This window comes from Xenopus laevis, chromosome 9_10S (assembly GCF_017654675.1).
Source record: "Xenopus laevis strain J_2021 chromosome 9_10S, Xenopus_laevis_v10.1, whole genome shotgun sequence".
Taxonomy (NCBI): Eukaryota; Metazoa; Chordata; class Amphibia; order Anura; family Pipidae; genus Xenopus; species Xenopus laevis.
This window is the reverse complement of record NC_054388.1, coordinates 34,890,427-34,904,727: the sequence shown is the minus strand read 5'-3', so window position 1 is coordinate 34,904,727 and position 14,301 is coordinate 34,890,427. Positions and strand designations below refer to the sequence as shown.

Genomic DNA, 14,301 nt, shown 5'->3' with positions numbered 1-14,301 from the left:
TGGTATTGTATATATAAATCTGGCCCTGGTAGAAGTAGAGCTACTGGGGCATCTTTAACTGGGCCTGGCGTTGCCTTTGTCTAGTTAAGAAGCCAAAATTATTTCTCTCCATCTTTTCACAGTTGGCACTCGGCTAGTTCTAATTATACATGTTAGCATAAAGTACATTTCTTTCATCGTCTGGTTAGCATATGTATATTATATAATTATACGATATAAAATAAGGTGCTGCTAAATGACTCTCCCTAATTATGGTACCTGATACTTTACCTCTCCCTAAAACTCTGGGCTGCACAGTTAGCAGAGTAAAGTGCATAATGTGTATGTACAGTATATGTTTAACATATACATAGTTACATAGTTAGTTAGTTACATAATTACATAAACACACATATATATATCTATATCTATATATATATATATATATATATATATCTGTATTATATATCGCTTCTTGGCCTTTTGGCTAAGATCAAGTGTAGTGCCTTCTTATGATCCTATGTGAGGAAGTGGAAACACTTGGGGGCAGATTTATCAACGGTCGAATTTCGAAGTGGAAAATATTTCGAAATTCGACTATCGAATAGAATCCTCCAACATTCGTATTCATCGTACGATCGTAGTAAGTTCGTACGATCGTACTCAGATTGTACTTCGAATCGTACGATTCAAACGATTTTATCGTGCGATTTTCCTTCGAATATAAAAAACTTTGAAAATTGCTCTGGAAACATAGCACTTTGGCAGGTTTAAGTTGGCGAAGAATTGAAGTCAAAGTTTTTTTAAAGAGACAGTACTTTGATTATCGAATGGTCGAATAGTCGAACGATTTTTACTTCGAATCGAAGTAAATTCGAAGTTGTAGTATCCTATTCGATGGTCGAAGTATTCAAAAAATTACTTCGAAATTCGAACCTTTTGTACTTCGAAAATTCACTCGAACCTTAGTAAATCTGCCCCTTGGTCTTTGGGCCACTAAGATCATGTGTAGTCAGATACGCTTGATCCTCTGGTATAGGCTGATGAAGTGGAAGCTTGACCAAAGCGATGCGCAGTGATCCTATATGGAGAAGTGCTTGATCCACTTTTTTTGGGTCTTACATAATACACACCCACGCTTAATCTTGCTTCACTTCCCATATCCCCGGCTGCTTGGCTAGGGGGGAAATCTCTGCACTACTCCTTTCCTCTTCTTTCTTTTTGCCGGCCGCCACAAGGCAATCAATGGCATTGCACTGCACTCTCCAGCACCTTTTTTGTGCCTGGTTTGAGCACCCTGGATGGGTGTCCTAGTTCCTTTGGCTGGACCCCAGGCCATGACACGCCCTGGGGAAAGCTTTGGCAGAACATAGGGTAGACTCCCCCTAGCTTCGGCGAAGGGGAGTCCAAGCGACCCCAAACCCCTTTGGGGGGAGGCGATGGTGGGCCCTCCCTAGCTTTAGCGAAGGGGGACCCTCCCGCTCAAGCTGTCAGCGGGTGGTGCCTGGGACACTTGGGCAATGGAGCCCATGCCTTCGGGTAGCACTTGGAAGGATGATTCAATATCATCTGTATTATATAACAAAGGCCTAAATAGCCTGGTAAATATATCCTTATGAACCTCAACAGTTATTAGCAGGGTTTATTGATCTCACTTGGCACATAACTCATTGAATTATGTATTCTAAGATACATAATAATGCACCCCCTGTTGTACACATGCAACTGATAGCAATCACATTGACATACCCCAAACCTGTCCTCTTGTTGCATGTGTAAGATGTCACTTTTTCCCAATAAATTGACTTTATTGAATATATTTCACCCCTGTGATATCAGCCTGTGGGGCGCTGCTTGGATAATGTTTATGAATACAATCCCTTTGCCCCACCCCTGCACTCCTCACATCCTCAATTCTTTCTCCAACAATCACATGAGTACAAACCACAGCAAGCCTTTGCCTGTTCTTGCTCAAGCCGAGTATCACACACACACACACACACATATATATATATATGTATATATATATATATATATATATGTTTGTAAGCATCCCAGCTCACTGGGCAGCTCTCTGCTACTTCTGTTTATTCCTGTTCCACTAAACACATCTCCCCCCCCAGCTAATAAATTGTCATTTTTTTATTCTGTTCAGCTGTCACGAAATATGTTTTTCTGGTCAGTAATGGCTCCACCCTATCCCTTCCTATAACCCTCTTACTTTATAGACTTACCAGCAGGTCATTTCTATAAAATGGGGTGTATATAAAAATGAATCATTTGTGCTCTACATGATTCTGGGCACTGCCCTGCATGATCAACTTTTCTTAATCTTCCTTAATTTAAAGTGGAAGGAATTGCAGGTTCCTTTCATAACAGATCAAATATCTAAATGTACTAGTAGACTTAATCCTTGTCCTTTTATGTACTAACATAAGGTCCGGTTGCAGGTCTGCAGATGTCTTGGCTTGTTGAGTCTGGCCCTTTGCTCTTTCCTCTTCTAGTGCAAAGTGCGTTCCCTGCACTAGTAATGCAGCCCTCCCTGGACCTGCTCCTGCGCAAGAGCAGTAAGCGATGGGGAGCAAGGGTGGAGGTGGTATTGCAGGAGCCACTACAGCGGCACAGAATCGTCCCTGACCAGGACTGTGCTGGTGGTAGCAGCTTCAGGGTTCTCTAGAAGCACAGTTTCACACAGTAGAGCTCTCATTCACCTACCACCACACTCCATGCTCTGACTGCTCATACCTCTCCACTTGCCACCTCCGCTCTCCAACTCTCCCACCTTTCCAGTTACATCGGCTCCATGACTTTCCACCCAGCAAACCACTTACCTGTAGATATTGATTTGCAGAGCCAGAGTTAAGGTGGCCATAGACGTGCAGGTTTTACCTGCAATATTGGATGAACAATTGGACGTCCCCATCTGCAACTAACCTTTGGTTAAATCAGACGATGTTCTGCCCTGACAGCAATTGTACGAAAGTTAATGTCCGACAAAAGCTTGTGACAGCCCCCCACTGAAAATAGTCAGATTGGCAATACATGCAGAGATATTATTGATAGAAATTTTCTAACCTGACCGATCGCCATGGCACGAAAAATGATGGGACACTCATGGTCCGAAAATCATACGAATCGAGGATTCATACGATTATATCTGTATGCCTATGGCCAGCTTAAGAGTAGGCAGCAGAGAGACACACCTGCAGTCCTAGCGCTCCACCCCATGTCCTAGGCGTGTACTTCTTTTGCCTATCCCTAGTTCTGGCCCTTAAACACAGTCCAACTGAAGGCAGTATGGACTAACTGGTAGCCATTTGGAAGAGCAGGAGTGTGTTTGCACGCATGTAGCTTAATGAATTGCACCACTATGTTCTCTCCATTGCGTGCCCTTTAGAGTACACGCATGAGTGCATTCATAAATTTTTCCCACTAGTCTATGATGGATGGTTGGCTCCATATATACATGAATAATTTCCCAGTGGTTGAAAATATCAAGCCTGCCTCTATACAATTTGGATATCAGAATAGGTCAAGTTCCTCATATAAATGTTCTATAGAGACCTAAGTTCACCCTATGATGCTGCCTGTGCTCTCCAGTGCTGTATTCATGAGGGGCAGGTGGGGAGCACAGACATCCCTACTCCTCCCTCCCACCTATTCCCTTAACTTGCAAGTCATTCAAACACCAACTAGATAGGGAATGCAGGCAATGCTGAACTCATATTTTTCATCTGTCTACACAAATGAGGAACCAGTAAGTGAAGGTTTCCTTCTTAATAGTCCCAATTCTAGTAATACAACTAATGATGCATGGTTCACACATGAGGAAATCCAAAAGAGACTAGAACATGTTAAGATTAACAAAGGTCCAGGGCCAGATGGTATTCATCCCAGGGTACTTAGCGAGCTTAGCTCTGTGATTGCCAAACCTCTCTACTTAATTTTTCAGGATTCATTGAAATCTGGCATAGTGCCGAGAGACTGGCAAATTGCTAATGTGGTGCCTCTATTCAAAAAGGATCCCGTTTTCAGCCTCAAAACTATAGGCCAGTTAGTCTGACGTCAGTGGTAGGAAAGCTTTTCAAAGGGTTAATAAAGGATAAGATACTGGACTTCATAGCAAATCAAAATACTATGAGTTTGTGCCAGCATGGTTTTATGCGTAATAGATCTTGCCAGAATAACTTAATTTCTTTTTATGAGAAGGTAAGTAGAGACCTCGATTCTGGGATGGCAGTGGATGTGATTTACTTAGACTTTGCTAAAGCATTTGATACAGTGCCACACAAAAGGTTACTGGTTAAATTAAGGAATGTTGGCCTGGAACATAGTATTTGTACCTGGATAGAGAACCGGCTAAAAGATAGACTACAAAGAGTGGTGGTAAACTGAACATTTTCTAATTGGACCAGTGTTGTTAGTGGAGTACCGCAGGGCTCTGTACTAGGTCCCTTGCTTTTCAACTTGTTTATTAATGACCTGGAGGTGGGCATTGAAAGTACTGTTTCTATTTTTGCAGATGATACTAAATTGTGCAGAACTGTAGGTTCCATGCAGGATGCTGCCACTTTGCAGAGTGATTTGTCTAAGTTGGAAAACTGGGCAGCAAACTGGAAAATGAGGTTCAATGTTGATAAATGCAAGATTACGCACTTTGGCAAAAATAATATAAAAGCAAGTTATACACTAAATGGCAGTGTGTTGGGAGTTTCCTTAAATTAGAAGGATCTAGGGGTTTTTGTAGATAACAAGTTGTCTAATTCTGGGCAGTGTCATTCTGTGGCCACTAAAGCAAATAAAGTTCTGTCTTGCATAAAAAAGGGCATTAACTCAAGGGATGAAAACATAATTATGTCTCTTTATAGGTCCCTGGTATGGGCTCATCTGGAGTATGCAGTGCAGTTTTGGACTCCAGTCCTTAAGAGGGATATAAATGAGTTGGAGAGAGTGCAGAGACTAAGTGCAACTAAATGGGTTAGAGGGATGGAAGACTTAAATTATGAAGGTAGACTGTAAAGGTTGAGTGGACATGATTACACTTTACAGTACATTAGAGAACATTATAGACAAATAGCAGGGGACCTTTTTATCCATAAAGTGGATCACCGTACCAGAGGCCACCCCTTTAGACTAGAAGAAAATAACTTTCATTTGAAGCAACGTAGGTGGTTCTTCACAGTCAGGACAGTGAGGTTGTGGAATGCACTGCCGGGTGATGTTATGATGGCTGATTCAGTTAATGCCTTTAAGAATGGCTTGGATGATTTTTTGGACAGACATAATATCAAAGGCTATTGTGATACAAAGCTCTATAGTTAGTATAGGTATGGGTATATAGAATTTAATTAAACGTAGGAAGGGGTGTGTGTGTATGGATGCTGGGTTTTCATTTGGAGGGGTTGAACTTGATGGACTTTGCCTTTTTTCAACCCAATTTAACTATGTAAATATGTAACTATGTAACATCATGGTCCTATATTTACATTCTAGACTATGCCAGGCTGGTAAGGACAGATGCAAGGTACAGAACACAGCCAGACCCTGGACAGAAGTGCTCCCTGAGCAATAAGAATGAACTCTTGCACTTCTGTCCGATGTAAATTACCCCTATTGCTTAGAAACCTTTAGAATGCAATAGATACAATGGTATCTTATGAGTAGGTTATACAAGTTGCCGTCTTACTTAAAATAGGGTTATTTTGTATTTAGAAGGCTCAGAAATGTAATCATTTCATTCTTTATTTCCTCTAGCTGCAGTTTAGGGAGACACCTGCAATATCCATATGTCTCTATTAATGAGTTAGGAGGGCTTTTCTGGTTACATAATACTCAAATGTAGGAACTGTTTTTTTCCCTTAAAGATCCCAGCGAAATGGAAAGCAGAAATAAGGTTTCTTGTTTGTTTCCTTTTCTTTCTTATTTTTAGCGGAGTCAGCAATGTGGTTAACTCATTATAAATATCATCTGTAATAAGTACATTATGGCAGCAGCCTTGAGTCCATGTGGGTTTATGTAAAGGCCGGCCTCTAAGGGGTAACTGAACTCATACAACTGGCTTTTGTGCAGAAGGTGTCAAATTATTAGAACAGCTCCAGGTGAAAGAGGATAAGTGCTCACTATTTCTCAGAGGAGCCCCATAATATAGCTGTTAGTTTCAATTTACTATTTAGGAATGTCCAACCTGCAGCCTTCCTTAGTGCTTTAACTAATATCCCCTGACAGCTAAAGGCAAGAGAATAATATTTTAGACATCCCTGATTAACATAGATTTTTTTTTCTTTGTCAAGTTGGGACCCATCTTTTCTGGATTTCCTGGGGTGTCTCTATAGTCTTTCTCAAGACCTATACTCCATGCCATTATAAGCATCCCTGGGACTTCTATATGAAGGAGATACAGGGGTCACAACTTTCCGCATGGAGTACTGCATGGAAAGAGCAAGAGTTTATAATGTTTCAGGGTGTTCTGCATTTTTTGGTGCTGATAACCTACTACACTTGTAACCCATAGCAACTGAAAATGTATTTTTTTGATATGATTAACCATTAAATACTACCTGCTGATTGGTTGCTATGGCTTTCTAGACCTGGTACAAATGTGTGACTTGCGTACTTGTGGCATATTGAAATAAAAGCCAGAAAGTTTTCTAATGGTCTGAGTTCTTAGAAAAGGGGGTCAACTAAGAGACAACAGATCTCAGTTCTTAGACAACCTGTCCAACCATTTTGCAGTGTATGAAGCCAGCATGGTATGTCTGGAGATAGAACCCCTAAACAAAATTTTTGTTGGTGTGTATGGAATTTAGTATTTATATACCTGGCAAACAAGGGCTTAGTTTTCACTTTAGCTTTGTAGCTAGCCATCTTATTTTCTTGGAGTGTTTATTCTTTAGCAACCACATTGCTTTTGTGAAATAATTAGGGAATAAACCATGTTCTTCTTTTGGTTCCTCCTTTTGGTAAGAAAGCAGTTCATAAACATGTAGACATGCAGTGATTGAATGCACGGCTCCTCTCTTACGCAAGACCAATGACCTATATTTAACTGAAGGCAAGGGATGCATTGACTGAGTTATGCCCGGAGGAGGAAGAATGGGTTTGTTAGCAGGCGGGGCTCTGACCGCTACACTGACCTCAACCTCTGCTTTACAGTAAGGAAGCTCTTAACTTATCAACTCGAAACTGGCCAATATGGAACATAATCCAGCAAATTGAAAAAAGGGTAATTTAGGAGGAAAACAAGCCCTCACCACACTGAAGGATTAATCTTATTCATGCATTCTGAACATTATTTTTTGGTGGTGATGGGGAATAAAAGAATTAGAGAACATGTACAGCTTGTATGATGGATAAGTCTAGTTTTAATAAAGTGGCTAAACACCCCAGATTAAATGGTTGACTGGTCGTAGGAGTTTTTCGGGTAAAGAAGCATGTGCAAACATAAAAGAATATGCAACCAATTCTCATGGACCACTGATCCACCAGCTGGTTCTTCTCTTGCTTGTTGGCAAGACATTGCATAGGGCTACTGTATTTTTGTACGTGGTGTAGACATAAACTCAGAAACACTGGCTGAAGCTGAATATTACTGGGCCAATGAAACAGAAAGTGGGAATTAACTATTCATTTAATCATTGGTATTAGCTGTACTCAGCAGTTCATAAACAAGCAGAGCATCCCAAAGATTTGTTGAATAGGCAGATGTTCTCACACTCCTAGTGTGAACATTCAGCAATTAAGCCTCTCACCGTAGCAACTGCTAACCGTTTACACTTATTTCTGCATACAGGCTTCATACATTTGTCTGGAGGTTCGACCCCCTCAAAAACCTACTCCTGGATATACTTTGCCCCTGATTACTAGATGCACATGAGTCTGGAAGAGTCGACAGGTTCCCCAGTCCTTGCTCACAATCATTTGTGGCTACTGAACCAGTGTGTATTGTTATACGTTTTCCAACAAACTATACTTCATATCAAGATTCATTAAGGGGATATAAGGTCCCTTTAATATTCTACTTACATTGCCTGCACCTAACTTTTTCTTACAGTGCTCCAAAATTGGACACAAATTTTTAATTTGTATTCTTAAGTGGCTATCCATGTTACAATGGTCTAAATCACAAGCAGAATGGAAGAGCTGTGACCTTCCTACATATGCTGATTGTAGTCAACGGCTGGCCAGGTTTTCACTCTTTACTGCCAGATTATGACCCAATGGGATTGCACTACAGCAGGTTAAAGGGGTTGTTCACCTTCAAACACTTTTTTCAGTTCAGTTGGTTTCAGATTGTTCGCCAGAAATAAAGGCTTTTTTTCAATTATTTTCTATTTGTTTTTCTAATATTGAAGTGTAAAGTTTAATTTTTCACCTTCTAAGGGTTCAAGTACATGGGCAGATTTGGGGAGATATAGTCGTCTAAATCTCCCCCAATCTGCCCGTGTGCTTGAACTCTTAAGCAGTTCTGGGAGAAGGGTCGTTGACTAAATTGATACATGTAGTTGATAGATTTGATATCTTTGTCCCTGCTGAGCAGAATCCCTGATTTTCATTGAAGGCAGCTGTTAGAATTAATACAATAGTTGCTAATATTCCAAAGAACCTGCTGAGAAATGTACAGTATCATCTAATTGTATCAACTAAATGTAGCAAATTGTAACAGTCCAGAATGTTTCTGGATCACTGAGCTCAGCAAAGGAATTCCAAAGACACACAGGACTGTAGGAAATCTTCAATATTTATTTCAAAGCGGAATGCGATGCAACGTTTCGGGGAGTAAAACCCCTTTGTCAAAGGGGTTTTACTCCCCGAAACGCTGCATCGCATTCCAATTTGAAATAAATATTGAAGATTTCCTACAGTCCTGTGTGCCTTTGGAATTCCTTTGCTGTACTCTGTTGTGGGGTGGCCATTGCGCACCGGGCATATCGTTGTTACTGAGGGTGTGCGAGACCCTGCCTCATTCCTAGTCTGGATCACTGAGCTGCCAGACTAAATACTAGAGACAGGAACATTAAACTTACATTTTGGGAAAACGGTAAAAGATAAAAGATGGAAAGCAATTGAAAAATGTTTTTGTTTGTGGTGAACAATCTGAAAACTGAACTGAATTAAGTGTTTGGAAGGTGAACAACTCCTTTAATATATGTTTGCAAGGAACCACAGATGGAGAGATGGCTCCATAAACTAGGCAATTATTGTTGTTGACTTGCTATTCTGTTGAAAAACCATAAACATTTCCATTTTAATCTTATGTTTGTGACCTTACATTGACATTGCCAGAACCTATTCTCCTTCAAACTTTTTGCACTTGGCCCCATCATATATAATGTACTCAAGGCAAATCGATCGGATTCAATTAGACTGTTCATTCACTGTGCTTCCGTCCAATGAAGACAATAACTTGTAGGAAAAGGAGTGATGAATTCAGTCGGACGCAGTGGGTTGCTGCAAAAACTGTGTTTTTTATTTTAACACAACATGTTTCGAGCTGTGCTCTTTGTCAAGTGTCAAGTAATGTACTATGCACTTTCTCTTCCTGGATCACTGGTGGATTATTTCGTGACACAGAGCACAATGAATTGCTGAAAGACGTGATAATACAGGGAAGTGTTCTCCAAAGACTTAGTTTGGTTCTCCTGCCACTGATTCCATCTGCAACCCTGCTGAGTTGCATAAGTAACCCAAAAGCAACCACAGATCTGCCACTGTGTATTTCAAAAGATTTTAGAAATCTTCCTACAAACCTTCCCTGTTGAAAATTAAGACCACATTCTATTTATCCACCTAGGGCCTGTAAGATTATAAATATCCACAATGAGCAAAAATTCCCAATACACTCTGGGACAGAGCAATCAAATTCTCAGATGTCGTTAAATTTTAGTAATGGTCATCTGAAAGTTTTTTCTTGTGTAATAATTTCGCCTGCAATAAATCTTAGAGTATTGTTGCGCAGATGTTCATTCTGTAGGTTATTTATCGATTAAGCAGTAGATAATTATAGGCCTAGTTTGATGAGAATGAGATCATTTCATTGCTGGGTCATGAGGGGGTTGCATGTTTAACCAAAGAGGTCCTTCATGGCAAGTAAGGTGGAGGGTGGGTATGATGGACTTCTTTGGTTGAGCATACAGTTGCCACATGGTTGGTGTTATACTAATTTGGCAGGTAAAAAGAACGCTTTAAAAAATATAGGAAGGCCCATATTTTTTTTCTAGAAAAGATGGCAACCCTACTTGAGCAGGTAACCCCCACCCAATAACAGTGAAAGGGTTTGGGTATCTTTGGGGTCCTCATAAGTATTTTTCAAATTAGTGGAATCCATTTTTCAATATACTCCTTGTCATTGTGGTAAACTGTCTTTAAGCGGCATATTTATCAAGGGTCGAATTTCGAATTTGAAAAACTTCAAAATTTGAATTCATAAAAGATCAACCATTAAGTTGTTTTTTTTTTGGCTGAATAGGTCAGTTTTTGATCGAATAGGTCCGTATTCGGCTGAATTTGATTGATAGAATCGAAGTAATAGCGCATTTGATCAAATTTCCCCCAAACTTTGATTTTTCAAAGTCCACCAATTGACTCCAATTAGTTTGTAGGATGTCCTCCATAGGCTAAAATAGCAATTCGGCAGGTTTTAGATGGCGAATGCTCGAAGTTGAATTTTTAAAGAGACATCAAATTTTGAGATTTTTCTTCAAATTCGAATCGAATTTGGACTATTCACTAGTCGACGTACACAAAAAATAGCTCGAAATTAGAATTTTTTGAATTCGAAAACTCACCTCGACCTTTGATAAATCTGCCCCTAAGTGTTATAAAGGGGATGTAATAATAATGTTATTATTATTATTGAAGTGAAAGCAAGCTTTTGGTTCAGTAGAGGATACAGGTGTCTATATACATGACCTGAATTGTGACCTGTAGTTAAAAATGTGTGACTTTGCTTTTGTAATTAGATGCAGAAAGATGCTGATCAAAGTCATCATTAATTCTGTAATTGGAATAATGCTGCTAAAATATACATTTCTAAACTCCTTTCCACACCTCCCACTCACCTCCACCACCTGTTTCATTTCTTCTATCACCCTTCTCTGCTCCTTGGAACATATATTTACATTCTATATAACACACTAGACAGTATATAGTTACTGTAGGATGTAGGCATTTGCTCTGTATATAGTGTCATAATGCTGAAGAAAGCAGTAACAACACATACTGCAACCTGATGATTTTCTACTGACTCATCTGAAGAAGCCGACTGATGGGTCTGTTATGGAATGATGTTCATCCTATTTTATGTATGAAACCTTTATAAGACAGATCACCAGTTTATGGAGTGATGAATTGTCATAAAAACTGCTATCTTGGAAAGAGGATATTTGCATTTATTCTCAATAATATTCTCAATTAACTCATACACAGAAATGCTTTTGTTCTTTCACTGACTTGTATGAAAGGGTGGCATGAAATAAGCTAATATTCATAAAAACCATGTAAAAGAACATCCAAAGTTTGCCAGAAAGCATAGGAGTGACCCAGTTAAGTTGTGGGAGAAGGTTTCATGGTCAGATCAAACCAGTATAGAGCTTTTGAAGCAATATGTGTGCCTATACAGTTATTGCACCCGGGACTTTCTAGATAATGGATCGTTCATTTAGATCTTTATTCCTTAAGTCTACTAGAAAATCATGTAAACATTAAATAAACACAACAGGTTGGTTTTGCATCCAATAGATCTTAGTTTGGATCAAGTACAAGGTACTGTTTTATTATTATAGAGAAAAAGGAAATCATTTGGATGATTTGGATAAAATGGAGTCTATGGGAGAGGGCCTTTCTGTAATTTGGAGCTTTCTGGATAACAGGTTTCCGGATAACGGATTCCATACTTGTGCCTGATATGATAGTGTTGTGGGGCTGTGTTATATCACCAGGCACTGAGCAATATACAGGGAAATACTGCAAATTAACTGAAACATTCATATTGGATTTCATTAAACTGAAGGTGCCAATTACTTTCTGGGCAACCCCTATTGCTGCCCCTGTACTTACAGTATTGGATGTTACCCTTATCTGTTTCCTTCAACCAGAAATACAAATTGAGGAACTTGTTATAAAATGAAACTCAGTGGTGTCCGGAATAGGCTTGTCTCTTCCTTACTGAAATTGACTGTATGTGTGTCACCGCTGGAAGAGAAATCAGTCCCACATGGACTTTGGCTTCAGTTCTGAGTCACTGTGCCGTGAGAATGCCCAGAAGACGTTGGTGCACATCGGCTAGACGTGTTTTGTGTCTCATCTGTGTCAGGCGTATGATTCTAGTGATTTCCCACACAGTGACGGCCTGAGTGGCAGAATAAGGCTGTAGAAATCATGTGTTACACAGTTAGTAAACCCTTGTCTGTCCTTTGCTTTTCCCTTCACTGCTGCTCCTCACTGTATGGACCACAGATACAATGTAGTAGTAGTGAGCCATTTTCAACTTGCAGGATTGTCCTGCTTTACAGGCCTGTAAATCCCTGCTATGGAACTTCCCCAGTCACTCAGTGCCATAAAAACATGTGCAAAAGGCGGCCAAGTCAATCCCGCCTCCCAGTGCTTAAACTTTTTGTGTTGGTGCAGGTAGAAGTTCGTTGGAGTGGTTAGAGGGGGCTGTATCTCAATTGTGCTTTGTGCACTAAAAGAAAAATGTCTGCTCTTTAAAGGGATCCTGTCATCGGAAAACAAGTTTTTATCAAAACGCATCAGTTAATAGTGCAGACTTCTGCACTGAAATCCATTTTAGCAAACAGATTTTTTTATATTCAATTTTGAAATCTGACATGGGGCTATTGACAATTTCCCAGCTGCCCCTGGTCATGTGACTTGTGTCTGCACTTTAGGAGAGAAATGCTTTCTGGCAGGCTGCTGTTTTTCCATCTCAATGTAACTGAATGTGTCTGTGAGACATGGGTTTCTACTATTGAGTGTTGTTCTTAGATCTACCAGGCAGCTGTTATCTTGTGTTAGGGAGCTATTATCTTGTTACCTTCCCATTGTTCTTTTGTTTGGCTGCTGGGGGGAAAAAGGGAGGGGGTGATACCACTCTAACTTGCAGTACAGCAGTAAAGAGTGATTGAAGTTTATCAGAGCACAAGTCACATGACTTGGCGCAGCTGGGAAATTGACAATATGTCTAGCCCCATGTCAGATTTCAAAATTGAATATAAAAAAATCTGTTTGCTCTTGTGAGAAATGGATTTCAGTTCAGAATTCTGCTATACTATTAACAGATTCATTTTGAAATTTTTTTTTTTCCCATGACAGTATCCCTTTAAGTTACCAGGAGCTGATTTTGCTGCCCCGGTAACTTGCAGGCTGCTGCTCCCTGAGGAGAGTCTCTCAACTTCTCTCTGGCACAGCTCCCCTGCAGCCTGCAGAAAGTAAAATTAAACAGGAATTAGGATTGGAGGGCAAATCAGGCATGGGGAAAGAGGATATTGCAGGTACATTGCTGGTAAAATTGTAATACTACCCTGGCCTTGGCTACTATTTTACCGGCTGGGCTAGTGAATTACTGGTAGCTGGTTATAGCGTGGGTGGAAATGGGCAAGGAGTTCTCAGGGTTGATTTAGCCTTATCCTTCCAAGTGCACAGACGTATTCACCCACAAGGCCCTGTCGTCTATATCAGAGGGCACTTCCTAACTCAATTCAGTGATCACTTCTGTACCCTCCAGAACTGGTTAGTACATCTCCATAACCAGACAACAAACTATTGGCTGGACATTTGAAGGTACTGCTACACAAACTGGTCCCAGGGGGAAACCAAACCAAAGTATATCATTCTTGTTGATATTCGGGCTGTACAATTATGGGATCTGTTATCCTGAAAACCATTAACCAGAAAGCTGTTATGGGAAGGCCTTCTCCCATAGATTCCATTGCAATCAAATATTTCTTATTTAACCTAAGCTATAATTAAAACAATATTATTGGGTTTAATTAAAGTTTAAATGGTTTGGTTTTTTTACTAGGTATGGAGATCCTAATTGTAGAAAGATCCCTTACCTCGAAACCCCCAGGTCCCAGGCATTCTGAATAACAGGTTCCACACCTGAATAACTACTTTCTGCCAAATGCTCACAGCACTGGGTGCAGAATAAAAAAACAAGCAACACTGCTATGAAAGGTATGTGTTTGATCTGCTTTAAATTGTGCTTCTCTACATGCTTCTAGTCCCAGGCAATGTTGCTTTCTGACTGACTGATTCCGTGACACACAGATTTGTCCTCCCCGTGATAAGGTTCATAAATCAACAATTTTAGGTTGGAAATATAAA

The 14,301-nt window shown here is 40.1% G+C and overlaps 1 pseudogene; it reads left to right on the top strand.

The window, feature by feature from the left end:
- Positions 1 to 446: 446 nt before the first annotated feature.
- On the top strand, positions 447 to 585 carry LOC121399220 (annotated as a pseudogene).
- The last annotated feature ends 13,716 nt before the right edge of the window (positions 586 to 14,301 follow it).